This window comes from Grammomys surdaster, unplaced genomic scaffold (assembly GCF_004785775.1).
Source record: "Grammomys surdaster isolate TR1022 unplaced genomic scaffold, NIH_TR_1.0 325, whole genome shotgun sequence".
Lineage (NCBI taxonomy): Eukaryota > Metazoa > Chordata > Mammalia > Rodentia > Muridae > Grammomys > Grammomys surdaster.
The window spans coordinates 1,328,197-1,345,783 of NW_021604744.1; the positions used below are offsets into that span (position 1 = coordinate 1,328,197).

The 17,587-nt window shown below is 42.1% G+C and overlaps 1 protein-coding gene and 1 pseudogene across 3 annotated transcripts in view; both read left to right on the forward strand.

Annotated features, from left to right (window-relative positions):
• Window positions 1–17,587, forward strand: part of Lhfpl3 (LHFPL tetraspan subfamily member 3) — a 516,547-nt gene that overhangs the window by 378,670 nt on the left and 120,290 nt on the right. The window lies entirely within an intron of this gene.
• The window catches only part of LOC114630031, a 32,117-nt pseudogene continuing 26,929 nt past the window's right edge, over window positions 12,400–17,587 (forward strand).

The window sequence follows — 17,587 nt, forward strand, 5'->3', positions numbered from 1 at the left end:
TCAGATTAGTGATGTCAATCTCTAGCTGTCTGATGTTCTTGTCAATGGCCCATCAAAGGTCTGAGTAGTATAAGGCTTAACGTATCTTAAGCCTAATTTGTTCAACTTATAGAGGAAATACTTACGTTCCTCCTCTGCTGCTTGGTAATATCTTCCTCAGTGATCTTTCTGTCTGTTCTCACCACGTGTATAAACCCTGTGGCTCTTGCCCTATAAGTGCCTTGCAGATCTGGCCACTTTTCTTCTCCCAGAGTTCATTATTTATCTGATGGAGGATTCAGAAGCATTAGCCTTAATGCTCACCCAAGTTCATTCTTCAGCCCCGATATACTGTCCTTTCTGGACAATGAATCTCGTAATGTACCATAAGTTCCCATTTGTATAGAATCAGTTCCACACTTGTTGGGACTTACAAAACCCCTGTATTCTGCATGCACACGTGTGCGTGCGTGCCTACACACACATACACACACACACATTTTCTGGATGCCCTTCTCCCAGTATAGACAAGTTCCCTACCACCTCCAGCCTTCTCATGCCACATGAGTAGGCATCTACCCATGAGTCATGTAGTTAAAATGGAAGCAATGTAATCTGGAAAATTGTGTTTCCTTCGCACCTTCCATAGCACAGGTCCAGCCACTCCACCTCCCGGTGACAGACTGAAACATTTTTTGGTAACATTCAGCTATCACAAAAGATGAAAGGATGTGAGGCAGAGGTGTGAATGGGCAGTCATCATTAATATAACAGTTGTATCAATGTAGCATGCATCTCATGATGTTAACAGCATCTGTGGTGAAGTAGCCCATATCCACATTGTTAATAAGACTGTGAATGAGACCCTCATCATAGAGTTGTCAGACTTTCGATGAAATGATATGCATAATGATTTCATCCAACACCTGGTGTGGTGTAAATCTTCACAAATCACAGCTGTTGTTACTGTTATCATAGAAGCAGTCTTCTCAGTTCACTGCTGAGGTATGCATTGTCTAACAGACCTCATTACCATCTCCAATGCCACTGTGTGATCACTTGTAAGCAACAGAGCAAGGGGACAGGAAATAACAGGTGCCACTTCAAACATGCTAAATCAAAGATTCAAGGTTTAATAAGACAAGACAGAACCATATCCATGTAACTATGCACACGTTATATAAATCCTGAGGAAAAGATTTACATAGCTAATCATCCCGTTATATACAGTCAATTCAAGCACAATTCTGCTCATTGTTTTTAGTTACACAATTAGGTTCAATTGCCCAGATCACATGGATGCACTTGCATTGTTAGAAAAATGGCATTTAAAGAAATAAAATTATCTATTTACTGTCTTAGTTAGGGTTTCCATTACTGTGAACAGACATCATGATCAATGCAATCTTATAAAGGATAACATTTAATTGGGACTGGCTTACAGGTTCAGAGGTTCAGTCCATTATCATAAAGGCAGGAAGCATGACAGCATCCAGGCAGGAATGGTGTTGGAGGAACTGAGGGTTCTTCACCTTGTTTCAAAGGCAAACAGATGGAGACTGTCTTCCAGGCAGCTAGTAGGAGGATCTCAAAGCCCACTTTCTCCAACAAGGCCACACCTATTCTAACAAGGCCACACTCCCTAATAGTGCTACTACTTGGGCCAAACATATTCAAACCACCACATTCCATTCCCTGGTCCCAATAGGTTTGTTGAAAAACATGAGTCCATGGGTGCCATACCTAGCTATAGCATAATGCAAAGTATATCTAATCCAACTTTCAAAGTCCCGTAGTCTATAACACTCTCAATAGTGTTAAAAGTCCAAAGTTCAAACTCTCTTCTGAGATTTATGCAATCTCTTAACTCTAATTCCTCTATAAAATCAAAAAGCAGACCGCATACCTCCAACATCAGAGTATATACATTACCATTTCAAAATGACATAGCAAGGAAATCCTGGACAAAGGCAAGACCAAACTCTTCATCTCCGTGTCTGATGTCCATCTCCTTTCTGCTTTGTTGACTGCAGCACAATTCTTTCTCTTTGGTTGGTTCCACTCTGTTAGCAGCTTTCCTCAGATCTCCCACAGCTCTGACATCTCTAACATCTTGAGGTCTCCAAGGCAACTTCAAGTTTACATAGTCTTGTAAAAATGTCTGGGATCCACACATGATTTTCTGGGATCCTCCAAAGGCCTTTGGTCCCTTCTGCAGCACTTTAGCCTTTGGTTGACTCCGTTCAACTGCTGCTGCTATTCTTGGTGAGTATCCTATGGTACTGGCATCTCCAATACACTGAGGTCTTCCATTGTAACTAGGCTTCACAAATAGCCTGTAATAGGCTCCCTTCATAAGGCCAAGACTCAAATCCTTTGCATGGCCCCTTCAGTCCTGGGCTGTTGACTGCAAATGAGGCTGCACCTTCACCAATAGTCTTTCCTGGCTTCTCACAGTACACCTTCACTAATAGTCTTTCCTGGCCTCTCACAGTGCCAAGCCTCAGCTTCTCTTCATGACCCCTTCATGCCTTCAAAACCAGTAACATCTCGGTGATTCTTACATATTGCAAAATCTAATGCAGCATGAGGCACAACTTTGGCTATCTCTGGAACACAGCTTCTTTGTGCTCTTAGAAAACACTTCCCAGAAGATTTCACCTCAGTGATGCTGCTCTCTTCTTAATCACCACTAACTTCTTAGCTCCAGCTCCAGTATTGTCCAGCAGTCCCTTCTTTTCTTGAAGCTAAAGCCAGAACCACATGGCCTAAGCTGCCAGGTTCTGCTGCTTGCTGGAGCTGGAACATGGCCCTCTTGTTCTATTACATTATCACCAGCTTTCTGTTTTCCAAAACCTTTAACTGCCTAAGCTTCACTGTCCTGGATCTTGCTCTGTAAATTGTTCTTGAACTCAGAGATCTGCATAGCTCTGTTTCCTGAATGCTGAGATTAAAGGCATGTATCATCATACCTGGATATATGCCATTTTCTACTTGGAAATTGCTCTGTACCAGGCTGACCTTGAACTCAGGTATCTGCATGTCTCTGTCTCCTGAGATCAAAGGTGTGTACTACCATGCCTGGACCTAAACTTTTCATGGTCACTCTTCCTCACGATCAGGATCAAAAGTCTGTGTCTTCCAGCCTCAAGATGTAGATCACGAGTGTATCCTCCATTTCTGGATTGTAGTTCAATCAGATTAAGTCAAAACTATTCCTTGTTCAATGACAAATACATAAACAATAAGCTTAGCACGGTGATACCTTGCCTCAAAGTTACCACTCCCTTAATATACTTATCTCCTTGAACATAGGATTCAGTTCCATTTCACTTCCTAGTGCCCGTTTATTACTTGAACCATACATTTTTTTTCTTTTTAAGCTTGCTACATTTCATCAGAACACTCTTTATGAGACTAAACCATGGCACATAGTCTAAACTGGATTGTTTTGAGACTTGTTTTGTCAATGCAATTAATCTGAGTCTCTTCACCTTAGTCTCAGACAGACTCTTCAGACAAGGACAAAAAGCAGCCACATTCTTCCCAAAATATCACAAAAACAGTCTCTAAGCTACATACTAACATTCTTCTCCTATGAAGCATCTTGGCCCAGGTCTGCACAGTTCAAATTGTTATGCCAGAAACATTCGTGAACCCCAAAATACCACCAAGGAGCCAATTCCGATGTAATTGCTTTAGGGTCAAGCTCTAGCTTGGGTTCCCTGCCAACCCTGATACAGCAGGAAGGTGGAGCCTGAGCCTAGTTTTAGGCAAGCATTTACAGAGGCAAGAAGGGGGTATCTAAACTGGTACATATCTAACTGGGGGGGAGAGGCAGATTATGGCCTTTAACATAATTGACTGGTGCTGAGAGTCAAACCACAAACTTAACTTCTACTTTCCTCTTGATTAGATGGTTGTTAGGAAGAGACGTGTCAGGGGTGGGCTTATAAGTGTCAGGAGGTGCAGATTTGTTGGGGAATAACCTGTAAACTGATGCTAGACACTGGATTTGTTGGAGGAATAATGTGGAGATGCAGGTATTGTTGGGGAGTAGCCTGGAAACTGAAGCTAGGCTCAGGTTTTCTTGGAGGGCAGGGAGTAACCTGGAAACTGGAGCTAGGTACTAGTCTATTAGTTTACTTGAGCTTAAACTTAGGTCAGGGTCTCTAAGGTGGGATCTGAACCCAAAAAATGGTCTCTCAAAATAACCCTCAACACTAATGTCTTCCATAGTCCTAGGATGGTCCATTGAACCTCACTAAAAGCATTCCATGGCTTTCCAAATCCAAAGACCCAAAATCCACATTCCTCCAATCAAAAACATGGTCAGGCCTATTACATCTTGATCCCAGACCCTGGTACCAACTTCTCTCTTAGTTAGGGTTTCCATTGCTGTGAAGACACACCATAACCAAGGCAATCTTATAAAAGACAACATTTAATTGGGTCTGGATTACAAAGTCAGAGGTTCAGTCCATTAGCATCGAGGCAGGAGCATAGCAGGCAGGCATGGTACAGGAGGAGCTGAGAGATCTACATCTTGTTCCAAAAGCAAACAAGAGAAGACTGTCTCACAGGCATCTAGAGGAAGCGTCTCAAAGCCCACCCCCACAGTGACACACTTCCTCCAACAAGGCCACACCTACTCCAACAAGGCCTCACCTCTAATAGTTCCACTCCTTGGGCCAACCATATTCACACCAAAACATTTAATAAAATTCCAAAGTTGTTTAGAACCAACCAGACAATGTTAGAAAATTCTCTGATTAAACTGATGGCGGTGGTCCATGCCACTAATAGCATCACTAAGGAGGCTGAGGCAGGAGTGTTGCATACATTCCCAGTCAACCTACAGTATGTAGTAAGCTCTAGGCCTTTCTGAGCTACAGAGCAGGACCCTGTCACAGGCAGAAAGAAAGAGCAGAAGAAAGAAGAAAGGAAAGAAAGACAGGCCAGCAAGATAGCTCAGCAAGTATAGGTGCTTGCTGCTAAGCCTGGGGCCCTGTAGACAGTCCTCAGAATGTACATGGTAACAGAAAGGATTTTTACACTTCACTGCTCTCCCCAGCCCCATAACCCCAGTTCATGTGACATGGCTCCTCCTCCTCTCTGCCACTCTCATGCCTCCTTTCTCCTGTCATCCCTCTCATCCTCTCCCTCCCTCTCTCATCTTATCATATCCTGTTTGAGGACCCTTCTCCTCATCTTGATTGTGAATCCTCCTATACTCATTGAAACCCATGGAGCCCACAGCAGACCAGAGTCACCTCTGTTATTATTTGAGTCGTGTCAGGATACCAAGCCCATTAAAGAATTCATCCTTCTAGAATATCTTTAATAGAAAAGACTTGGCCATCCTACCACATCGAAATTTATACCTGCTAGTTGCTGGAAATGTGGATCCTATAAAATATGGTTTGAATGGATACATGTCAGATCTTCTATCTATCTCTGGAGTGTTGAGATAGATGATAGATAGATAGATAGATAGATGATAGATAGATAGATAGATAGATAGATAGATAGATAGATAGATAGATAGATAGATAGAACTTTCCAGGAGATCTTCCACAAATTCTAGCCTCTATTATTGTTTAAATGTTTCATATCTTATTGTTTCTCCACCCTTTTCTTTTGAACCTCCTGCTTCTGTAGCCTGAACCATTTTTCTGAGCTGGTTTTTGACCAAAACACAAGAAATAACTACCATGTGCTCTAATCTAGGGAATGGGGGTGTACGACATCTTTGACTTCTGGGAAACTTTCTGATTGCTCACAATACAAACACAAAAGTACAAAGAAAAATTTAAAGGGCTTATAACAAAGCCTGCAGGCAACATTTCTATTGACAGAGCTAATTCTGGCATAATTAAGAGTTTAATTAATCGTGGGGTTAAATATAGAGAAAGGGCTCCTACCAGCTGTACATTCTCAGGGTGAGGTCATTAGACCCCTGGTAAAAACTGATTTGCTTTTAGCAAGATGAGCCTCTTGAATTTTTTAGCCTTCAACCACGTGGACTCTGAAGCTGAAAGTCCTGCTACCTGCATCTTCTCTGGATCTCTGTGGGCAAAACTGCTGGTTGCCCTTCATCCTTGGAAGTCATACTTTCTTCAGACTATTGTCATTTCTCCAAAAGGAAAAAAAATGTTTTTGTTTTTTACTTTTAGCACTCTCAGGCTAGAGAGATGGTTTAGTGATTAAGAGCAATTGCTGTTCTTCCAAAGGACCCAAGTTCAATTCCTCCAACCCATGTCAAAGCAGCTTACAACTACCTGCAAGTCCAGGTTTAGGGGATCTGACACCCTCTTCTGACCTCTTTGAGTACCCACACACATGTACCTTGTACTGGGATAGACACAGATACATACAAATAATATAAAAACAATTAAAGTGAAACTAATTTTCAAGGACCATAAGGGATAGAATCCCTGATTACAAATATTATTTCCGCCAATAGCACAGAGTATGTCTTGATTCAGATAGCTCATCAGACTAGGACAACCATACTTAACAGCCAGCTCTTAAAAGAGCTTCTAAGCACAGCACAGTGATACATGCCAACAATTCCAACACTCTGAAGACATCAGCAGAAGGGCTGTTACACGTGCAAGAACACAGCAAGTAGCAAATCAAATACAGAAAAACCTTGCTTGCTTTGGCCAGGGGTGATAGTACATACATTTAATCCGAGCACTCAGGAAGAGGCAGGGAGATCTCTATGAGTTCCAGCCAGCTCTGTCTACAGAGAGAGTTCTAGGACAGCCAAGAGTAAGCAAAGAAACCTTGTCTCAAAAAGAAACAACAGAAAACAAACAAACAAAACATTGTTTCAAAAAAGCAAAAAAAATTAGGTGAGGGAAGAGAGAAAGGAAGGAGGGAAGGGAGGGAGGGAGAGGAGGAGGGAGGGGAAAGAGAGCCTTTGTTGTGGCTACAAGACAAATTCAGGGTTTTCTTCTTTAAAAGCTATAATCCCCAGATCTTGACAGTTTGTCTGGATGAATTTAGCCATTCTTCTGTGGGTTATAGAGAGGTAGTGTGTCTTTTAAAAGTTCAGAACAGTACATTTTCAATATCAGGTTTGGAAAGAAAGCATCATATTCCTGCTGGAAGTCAAAGGCACAGATCATTCCCACCCAGTGTCATCCAGTTATCACTCTCATTTTGCTCTCAGTTCCTCACCCCCAATGACATGGGCATGCTGCCTCCAACCCTCCAACTAATAAAAAGATATTCAGGATCTTGAAAGGAAAATGGAAAGTAGTATGTATTGCCAGCCTCCTCCTCAGCTAGAATGCTTCAAAACACTGAGAAAAATTCTAAACAAATAACATATTTTTTGCACTTGTTTTTACTGCCATCCCTCTGTCCTTAATTCACTAGACCTTGATAGTTCCTTGTATTTCCTATCTTCAGAAACTAACAGGAAAATCTTGGATTTTCTTGGATGATCTTGGATATGCTGAAAGAGTTTGGACCGCTTGTAAACCTAGTCCTGTATCCATGTAATTTTTGGTACATTTTTTAACACCTTCCTGTATAACTTGAGGAGCAATAGAAAAACTCACTATCTTAAAATAAGTCTCATCTCCTATTCAAATACATAAAATTAAGTCTCCCCTATTTAAATAGTATCTGCTTTCCTGTAGGTTATACCACCCTTCTGATCACCAGCTATGAAGTGTAAGGTTAAATCATAGAAATGGATAGTGACGTTGGTGACCTATCTCATTTGATTTTAGTGTTATGGAGAATTCAAGGATAGCCACATAATATTGCTGTCACTCATTTATAGTCCAGTGTACTTTTGAGCACAAAGGAAATGAGATTATCCCCTAGGGTTCAGGTGATTATGCCTAAGCCTGAGTGTATAGCAAGGGCTTCCATAAGCAAAAGTCTTGGAAACTCAAAAGGTAAAATCCACATCCTCCTCTACAGTGAAAACAATATGAATTAAATATTAAATAAGTAATTTAAGTACATAATTAGAAAAATCTGCCTTGTGTAATATGTATCTAACTGCACAGAACAATACATGAATAAAAGTAGCAAATCTGACACATACCCTGTGAGCTGACCATGCATCCAGACCTGATCCTGCTACTTACCAGCATGTATAAGATGGAGTCAGAACACCACACAACTGGATGACAAACAAACCCAGTGTAGATTTATGACGCCTTATAGACAGTTGAGGGTGTCAAACCGAGGAGAGGTGGGAAATGTCTGTAATAGGAAAATTGGGTGTTTAAATCAAAATGAAAGTGAACAGAATGGCTAGCATCACATTACAGAGAATAAGATGTAGAAAGCAGGCTATTCATTGTGCAGAAAATTTGAAAGCAGACCAATGATATTTCTGTCTCTGGTTCTACTAAGATGTCAATGATGAAAAAGCAATATTGTCAAGAATAGTAATATGGGTAATATGTCAGCGAGAATCAATAGCAGCCACACAAATAAATGGTAATAAGTTTTTTCTAAAGAATGATCCTATCTCACCCTTAAAGAATTAGAACTGTCAACAAGATAACAAGGCATCACTGAGGTAGACCTGCCCTTGCCACATGGCCCAGATGGGACCTGAGCTATGTTGATCTGGGGACATTCAGCATTTTGACTGTAATGGAGCGGCCATGTCTCTAAAATCAGGAAGTTGTTGCACTACCAAGCATGTTGTGAAAATGTGGATGCAAGACTGAATTTGCTTCTTCTCAGTCTCTAGAAACTCACTTCTTCTGTGCCAGTGTCATCTTTAGGATAAGGCAGAGCCCAAGAAACTGCGGTAGAAAGGCAAAGATCCCTGTAAGGTGGCAAGAGCATGGCAGACAAGAGATGTAAAGCTCTTGCTTCTGCTTCCTGAGCTGGGTGCTCATGAAACTAGAGTTCTTTCCACTCTGTAAACTCACTGAGTGTACACACATGATCCACACACTTCCTCACATATATTACAGAAGTATTGTGTATATTAGACTTCAACTAAACATTTGCCTCAAAAATAGTTTCCATCTAGCCCTCACACGTAGGAGCAGTTACTCTGCATCCTAACGTGTTACGACATGAGAAGGTAGACAAGATGACTGAGCCACCCTGGAGCTGCTTCTCGAACCATCACTGACACATGATGAAAAGCACCAGTGTCCCTGCCACCAGGACCAGAATGATAATCAGAGCATGGGCAAAGTCTCCACACAGGCCTTCAGGAAAAGACAATGGAGTGCACCTTTGCCACAGGGGGATGGTACTGAGTCACTGGCACTGCAGGGTTGGTGTTGACAGCAAAGGAGAATGAAGGTAGCTCTTTTTAGACACAGTGTTTACAAAGAAGCTGATGGTGGATTGTATTACTTAAACTCAATAGCCAGTGTTCTCTGATAATTTCTTCTCAAATACAGCTGCTGGGAATTATGGTCCTATTAAAATAGACTATAAGGACTTCCCACCAATCTCTCATTTTAAGCTGTTCTTTCCCTTTCTTGTTTAATATAACATGAACTCAAACGTGGTCCACACAGTGATTGATTGGCAACTAAGGACAGTCTGTATCTGTATCATAAGTGACAAGTTGCCAATCACATCTTGAAATTTAGAGAGAGAGAGAGAGACAGAGAGAGACAGAGAGAGACAGAGACAGAGAGACCAGAGCCTAGACTAGGGGTTATTTGCTAAAGTGACAGGAGAAATTACTGTGACCTCCACTTGAGAAGTAAATGAACTGCACATCTCCTTGAGAGTTTTTTCTACAATGCTAGTCTCTCAAGAAGTAAAGTGCTTAGTAGGAGGCAGAAAGGAAAATAAAAGCTGTTTGAGAATCCACTGCACAAACAAGGTAGCCAGTGCCTGCATAACAGATCCATAGAGAAGTTCTTACAATTCTTTGCTCTTTTTCTGAAGTCTCTGAAGTTCCCTGTAAACAAGTCACCTGATTCTGCTAAGCCACCTGCCTCCATCCCACTAAAAACAGTTCTGGTAAAAGACAGCCCAAATGTGCACAGATGACCCTTTCTCTTGGGATCCCGAGAAAAACCCTTTGGTCCAAACATAGACGTGTATTATTTAGTTCTCCAGCAAACACGAAGGGAAACAATGAAATGAAGGAAATGCAAATCATGAGCTGCCACATAAGATCCTAATTACCATAATTTGACCATCCCCCCCTGACTCATTGCCGGAAAGTCAGCCTTCAGGATGAGATGGAGCCAAACAGAGAAGATAACAGCCTTCTGTTCTTTCTCGATGCTGCTTGCCTCTTTCTTTTCTTCCTCTGCTCTGTAAATGATGTTGATTCTTCCAACCATTTGCAAGCCTCACTTGTATTAGTGAAAGCTTTTCAGGACTTGATAAAATGAGCTAAAGGAAAGGCAAAGGAAAAGGGAAGAAGTAGACACATGCTGTCCTTTTATTCCCTAAAGCAACTGTCAATCTCAGAATGATTTCATCGAACCTGCCAGAAATCTCTGTGGAATCGTCCTTGTTGCATGCAAGGACAGTAAATCTAAAAGGTCCAAGTGTTCCGTGGTGTGATTTAGGAAGTATTAATAATTCAGGAAAGACCAATTCAAACTCCCCTGTCTGGCCATATCAGTAGGATCACTGTCCCTCTGCCTGCACACAACTCCTACAATAATTCTTTTTCCTGGATTGTTCCTAGCATTGTCTTGTCTCTGACTTTCCCCAAACCACTTGAGCTAAGTTATCTTGGCATAGCTTCTTACATTTATGGTGGTAAATGAGCCAGATTGGGAGACATACAAAATGTGTTAACTATTTGAATTCACCTAAAATATGCTCATTAAAATTTAGATCTAAAAGTTATGTTCCTGCCCACTATAGTTCCAGGGCTTCTGCCTTTTGCCTTGACAAGTACCATAAAAATTAAATCCCCTGTCATTCTTTAGTTCATGCATGGATGTGATGGAATGTTTCCATGACAGCTTTCAATCAGCTAAATGAGGCCTTGATAGTACAGCCCCAAGTCATGGCTCAAGTGAGCAAGTCATTGAGTCAGTGACAGTACATGCAGACTGTACTGTCAGTGGAGGGCCAACTTCACTCAGCTTCCTATCTCATAGCATTTGATATGGCAGGCTGCGTTAATTTGAACCAGTGTGTAGGGTAAAAGCAGTTTAGCTCTTCAAGAAGCCACGAGCCATTGTCTTTGTTACCAGTGGAGTGGGAGCTGCTCGCCAAAGAAGGTCCGGAGTGGTTCAAGCAGCTGGGAGAACCCGGCAGAGGTGAACAATTACTGGACCGTTTTTCAAGGTCATCAAGTGAGGAGGAAAGGAAAGGGATGCACATGTCACCAGGCCTTTGAAGTCCATATTCTATTTCCAAGTGCACTGTGATGAGAACGGAAAGGTAGCCAGGAAGCTAGGAATAATGAAGCCAACTTGGATGCAGAGCCTGCAAAGCAAAGAGGGAAGATGCTCAAACGTCTCTCAGAGAGCATAGAATCCAGATGGTTTTAGCTGCAGGTGACTGAGGCTTCATGCCAGGAAAACATGGCTGACATAGTTGCTATATTTCATCAAGGACCTGTCATCTGTTCTTGCATCCTGGTGTCAGGTTCATCATGTAGCTGGTTCTCTGCTTGGTCATCAAATGGCTACTGTTCTCAATTGAATTTCCATCTTTCTCACTGGCATCCAGGGGATGTACGGGTGATGGGGGTAGTCTCCTAGGAGAATGACCTTGAAGAATGAGTAGGAATGTTTCCAAAAGCCTCTGTAAAGTTCTTATAGCATGCCATTGGCCTGAATTATACACTGTGCCTCTTCCTAAAGCAATCACAACCAGGACACATTTGTTTTTATTGGTTTGTGTGTGTCTAAGTCCATTGCTGGAACAGGCTTTGCCAAAATTAATGAGCAGCCTAAGAGAAGAAGTAGATAACTTATCAAAGTCAGAAATCTCCTAAGAAAAGAGAAGGGTATATGTGTAAGGGTCCATCATTCCCTGAACACTGATACCCAAATACAGTATGTAAAAGCAAAGAACATTTTATTCTGCAGAAGTCCCGCATGCTGGGGTCTCCCATTCCAAGATGGAGATCACCAAGTAAGCTTGCAGGGTGGATTTAAAGTACATTAGGGAAATTTGGGGTAGGTGAACTTTATCTTTTCCCATCTCTAGGGACATTCCAGAACCATTACCAGAGTCTGGGGGCTAAAAACAATTGCTGGGGAGGTCTGGAAACTATTCCTGACCCATTGCCCTTGCTTCAGGTCAGGTGGTGGGGTAGCTTCTGATGGCAGGGCAGTTCTGACTAGCTACCTGAAGCCTGGGATTTTTTTTCTAGTAACTGACTTGCCTGGGTTTGCCTGGACTTGCACAGTTCTTAGGCCTAGTCTCGTGAATGGCCAATTTGAAGCCTGTCATGGAGGTAGCCTAGCCTTCTCATATGCTGAGTGGACAATGGCCATATCCGTAAGTGCTGCTCAGCAGCCATCTCTGGCTTCCCACCTCCCTAGCATATGATGTGTTAAATTTACTGGAGTAAGTAATGCAAGTATGTAATACGTAAGTAATGGGCCTGGAGTACAGTGCAATCAATGAATTATGATAACCACGAGGCCAGCAACTGACAGCCAAAGTAAAGGCAGAGGAGCTGTCTCCAATGCTCCTTTGGGGCTTATTTAATGTTCAAGATGGTACCAGCCAAGCCATGATGACGATAGCAAGAAATAAACATCTATTGTAAAATCTGCTTAACACCAGACATGGTGCCTCACACCTCAGGAGGCCAGAGCAAGAAGGTCATAAGTACATGAGTGAGACCGTGTGTGTGTGTGTGTGTGTGTGTGTGTGTGTTCTTCCTTCTGACATAATTTAGTCTATAATTGACCCAACTATGGGCAACATGCATGTCACTGGCTGACGTCAGCACCTGATCCTGGGTTAGGAGACTACATGAGGAAGATATCACCGTCACATGCTTTATGACTCTAATTAGATACAAGTATGTAACAGAAGCAATTTTTTTAAAAATCAGTTTTCCTGAGAGTTCTCTTCTATAGACAGAACTCACCTTAGTTCTTGTCCTCAAGAGAAGCAAAACAAAGATCATCCTCACTTTGTCTCCTTTATGTATCTTGTGAACGATTTATTCGGACAGCAGAGTAAGAATATGGGGTTTTTCCAGTCACTGTTTCATTTGTTCAATAGGTACAGCATGTCACCATTATCCAGAGACACAACAATGGAAAAGTTTCAAGCATGCTAGGGGTGAGGGCAGTGGCGAATGACATACTAAGGAATTTTATAACTGTTCTAACAGGTTAGTATGCAAAGTTCTGGGGGAAATGGTGGAGCTGATACTGGGCTTGTTTTCCAAAAACCATTCAAAGGTCTTTCTCTTTTAACATCTATTTTTAAAGTTTCTTACTAGCATATATTATTTATATTATAATAATGAGTTTTATTACAACATTTTCACAAACACATATATATGTGATTCATTTCAATTATTTTCACCCCATGTTATTCTCTCTTGTCCCCCCACACACACCTATTAATACCTTTCTTCTTCCCAAATTACCCCTTTCACTTGTGTGTGTGTGTGTGTGTGTGTGTGTTTGTGCACGTGCACACTCGTATGCAAACATGCATTCCTCTCCATGAACTAATTATTAAGGTTGTTTATAAGAGTGGGTGATAGCTTGTGTATAGGAGCATGGGTGCCTTACCAGTGGCTGCATCACCCCAAACCCACTTCCCCCATCATTCACTACACATCTATCCCCAGAGAAGGTTAGGCTACTGTGAGCCCCTCCCTTCCCATGATAGGATGTTGAAAGGCTATAGAGAGACCTCTTGCAGGTAATCACAACTGCTTTGAGTTCAGCAATACAACAACCATATCATACCTACAAGTCAGTGCTACAGCCCTGTTCCTGCATCTTCTTCAACTTCGTATGTTCTTGTACATATACACGAATGCATTTATAAATGCATCCATGGACACATGAACACATGCAACATAGCATGTATATGTATTGTATATATATATACACACACATGCACATGTATACACACACACCCTGCATGTACATAAAGGTTGGAGATTATTTTGTGGGAATCAGTTCTCTCCTTAGACCATGTAGATTCTGGGACTTGAAATCAAGATACCAGGCATGGCAGCAAGCACCTTTGCCTGCTTAGCCATTTTGTTGGCCCCTCCAGTTCTTACATTCTTTCTGTCCATTCTTCTCTGGCATTGCTTAAGCCTTTGAGGGGTTAATATAAATGTGTCATTTATGGCTGGGCACTCAACAATTAGTTATTCTCAATACTTGAACCAGTTATGGGTCTCTGCAGTCACTGCTGACCACCTACTGCAAAAGGAAACTTCTCTAACCAATGTTGACAGAAGCATTATGCTATGTAATTATATATATATATTTATATTTAGAAGGCAATTTGCCAGGCATTCCATATCCATTTAGCAAAACAACTGGAGCAGCTTCCCTATGAGGCCTATGGCTGCCCCAGCCTTGGACTTTTGACCAGGCTTAAGACATCAGACAAGAATTCCTACCTGTGGAGTAGGCATCAAATCCACTCAGAGCCTGGCAGTTTGCTCCCATAACAGACTTGCCAGTGTCAAATTGCTGGGCTCTACTTGCCTACCTGATTGATACTACTGATCACAGTGTCCACAGAAGAGTAATAAACAAAAAAAACCCAAAAAACACACCCATGTAAAAATAACTCAAAGTAGAAAACAAATAGTTTAAGTATTGTGTTTATTAAGACATTTTAAAGTATGCTTTTAAAATGTGAGCATTGTCACTAATATTGGTCTGTCACTACATATATATAATACTTGTCACTTTGGTGTGTAGTCAACTGAAAGAGTTTAAGTGGATAACATTACATCTGGCAATTTGCCTTTTTTCTAAAATTACAGTATTCCAAAAAGCGTAGAAAAATAATGTATAACATGAATTATCCTAATACCAAAAAAGCCTTGTTATTTCTGTTTCCAAAAGCCTGTTTTTCAAGGGAAAATAAAATACTAAAATCTTCAAAAGTAAGAGATGAATAGCTTTAGTATTCCATAATCTCATCTTCATAATTCTTTAAAAACTATTTAGGAGCTTGTATAGTGATACACACCTTTCTTCCACTTAATTAGTTAACCAACTTTACATCTTGGTCACTGTCCCTCCCCATCCTGCTGCCCTTCTTCCATAGTCCCTCCCCTCATATACCCTCTCCTTCTCCTCTCAGAGGGTGGAAGCCCTCCCTGGGTATCCCCCTACCCTGGAACATCAAGTCTCTGCAGGGCTAGGCACATCCTCACCTACTACAGCCAGACAAAGCAGCCCAGCCAAGGGAATGAATTCCACAGACAAGCAACAGCTTTTGAGATAGCCTCTGCTCCAATTTCTGGGGGACCCACATGAAGCCCAAGCTGCACATCTGCTACATGTGTGCAAGGGGCCTAGGTCTAGCCTGTGTGTGCTGTTCGGTTGGTGATTCAGTCTCTGAGAGCCCCAAAGGTCCAGGTTAATTGACTCTGTTGGTCGTCCTGTGGAGTTCCTATCCCCTTCGAGCCCTCCATCTTTCCCCCAACTTTTTCACTAGAGTCCCAGAGCTCCACTCAGTGTTTGGCTGTAGATCTCTGCATCTGTCTGAGTCAACTGCTGGGTGGAGCCTCTCAGAAGACAGCATACCCCTGTCTGCAATGATGTTCCGTGGGTGTATGGAGAGGTATGGGGGAAGGGGATGTTTCAGAGGGCCCATGCCGAGGCATCTCCTGCCCCTGAGGGACCAGTCACACACTGGTATAGCATAGAATAGTTTATTTGGGGCATGTGGAGGGGAGCCAGGAGGGTAGTAGCGGCAGAGAGAGAGAGAGAGAGAGAGAGAGAGAGAGAGAGAGAGAGAGAGAGAAGTAGAGACCGGCCATGACCACGTGGAGAGAAGAAGGGAAGGGGGAGGGGAGAGGGGACAGAGAGAAGCTAGAGGCAAGAGGGCAAGAGAAAAAGAGAGCAAGGAGGGGGTAAGCAGCCCTTTTTATAGTGGGCAGGCCTACCTGGCTGTTGTCAGGTAACTGTGGGGAGGAGCATACCTGGCTGTTGCCAGGTAACTGTGGAGGTGGAGTTTAGACAGAATACTAACACTCCCCCATTTTGGTTTAATTAAAAAAGAAAAATTAGAAAGAGGTGATGGCGAAGCAGGAATAGGGTCGTAGTGGTATCTGGCTACTTCCTGCTGGCATTGGGAGCAACATGTCTTTAGGGGGAACCTAGAAGAATGGATATGCAGGATGTTTGTCTGGTCTTAGGACAGTTGGCTGTTTACTGCTGTCCAGGGTCTATGGAGTGAGCCATCTGAGAATAGGTCAGAAGGAACAGGTCCAGTAGAAGCAGCTGTGTGTGTGACAGGAGATGGAGCATCTGAAGGTTGCTTCTCTGAAGCTGTTCTGGATGTGCCTGGACTTGACAAGATGTAGGGAATAAGATTAAGTACATTTGGGAGAAAGAAAATTTTTCTAAGATGTACATTTGAAACCCAGTGGAATCCCACCCTTTGTAATAGGTAGTAAGTGGGAACTTTAGGCACATGTACTTATCTGGATGGCATCTATTTGGTCCATGAGAGGTAGATCTGAGTGGGTTTCCAAAACCCACTCAGTTTACAAAAGAGATAAAAGTATGAGTTAATAACACGAGCAGTCTTTAAGATGAGCCTTTGTTGGATCGTACAGTGGAATGTTTTATTAGAGTTAGGCAAGTTTATAGGAACTTAGATAATATTAGAACAGTGGCATAGCAAGAAAAGCAAATATGAAGCATTTAATTGATGGCAGCTGAGTTTAGGTAATGAGGTAACAGATAATACCTGTGAAAACTTAGCTGTCAATGTAGTCAGAAGTCTTAGAAAGGGTAAACAATAATCTACCAGTTACATATTATTTTAAAAAATGACAGAGTCCACTAGCCAACAGTTCCCATGGTCTCCATAGTCTCTTGGGTGAAGTCAGTCTGGCTTTCAAGCGCAGAAGACACAGGACTTTTTCTCTGTGGAATGGATATGCATGACATGAGAAATGACCTACCTTGGTTTAGCCAAGTCATTTGACTCAGAGCATCCAGTTTAGTCCACTGCATTTGTCCGCATACAATCTAGGCTGTATCTTCTAGGAGTCCAGTGTCCAAGTCTTCTGAAACCATCTTGGGTCAACTGTTAGAGGCTTTGGGAATTCTGTCGGCCATAAACTTAAGTATATTATTAGCAGACTTCTGACAAGATTGAGAGCCATTAGGATTGGTTGTAACTGAATAGAATTTAATAGCAGTAGTAAAAATCTATTAAGACAGGATAGGAAAGAGTCTTAAGTAACTTTAGCGGGTTGTGTAGGCAGAGAAAAGCACATTTTTGTATTAGCAAAGAAACATTTGGCTAGGATCAGAATAAGAAAGCTGGCAACAGTGGCATATGATCGTACAGCTGGCAGGTTAGGGCTGTGAGCCACAGGTGCTGTGGGTCAGGTCTTTGGGCGGCAGTGACACGGCAGGGCTTCCTACTAGCGGCCAGATGTCACTGCCCAGTTTCTCTGGTGGCTAAAATTTGCAGTGGGCAAGGAAAAGCAAGT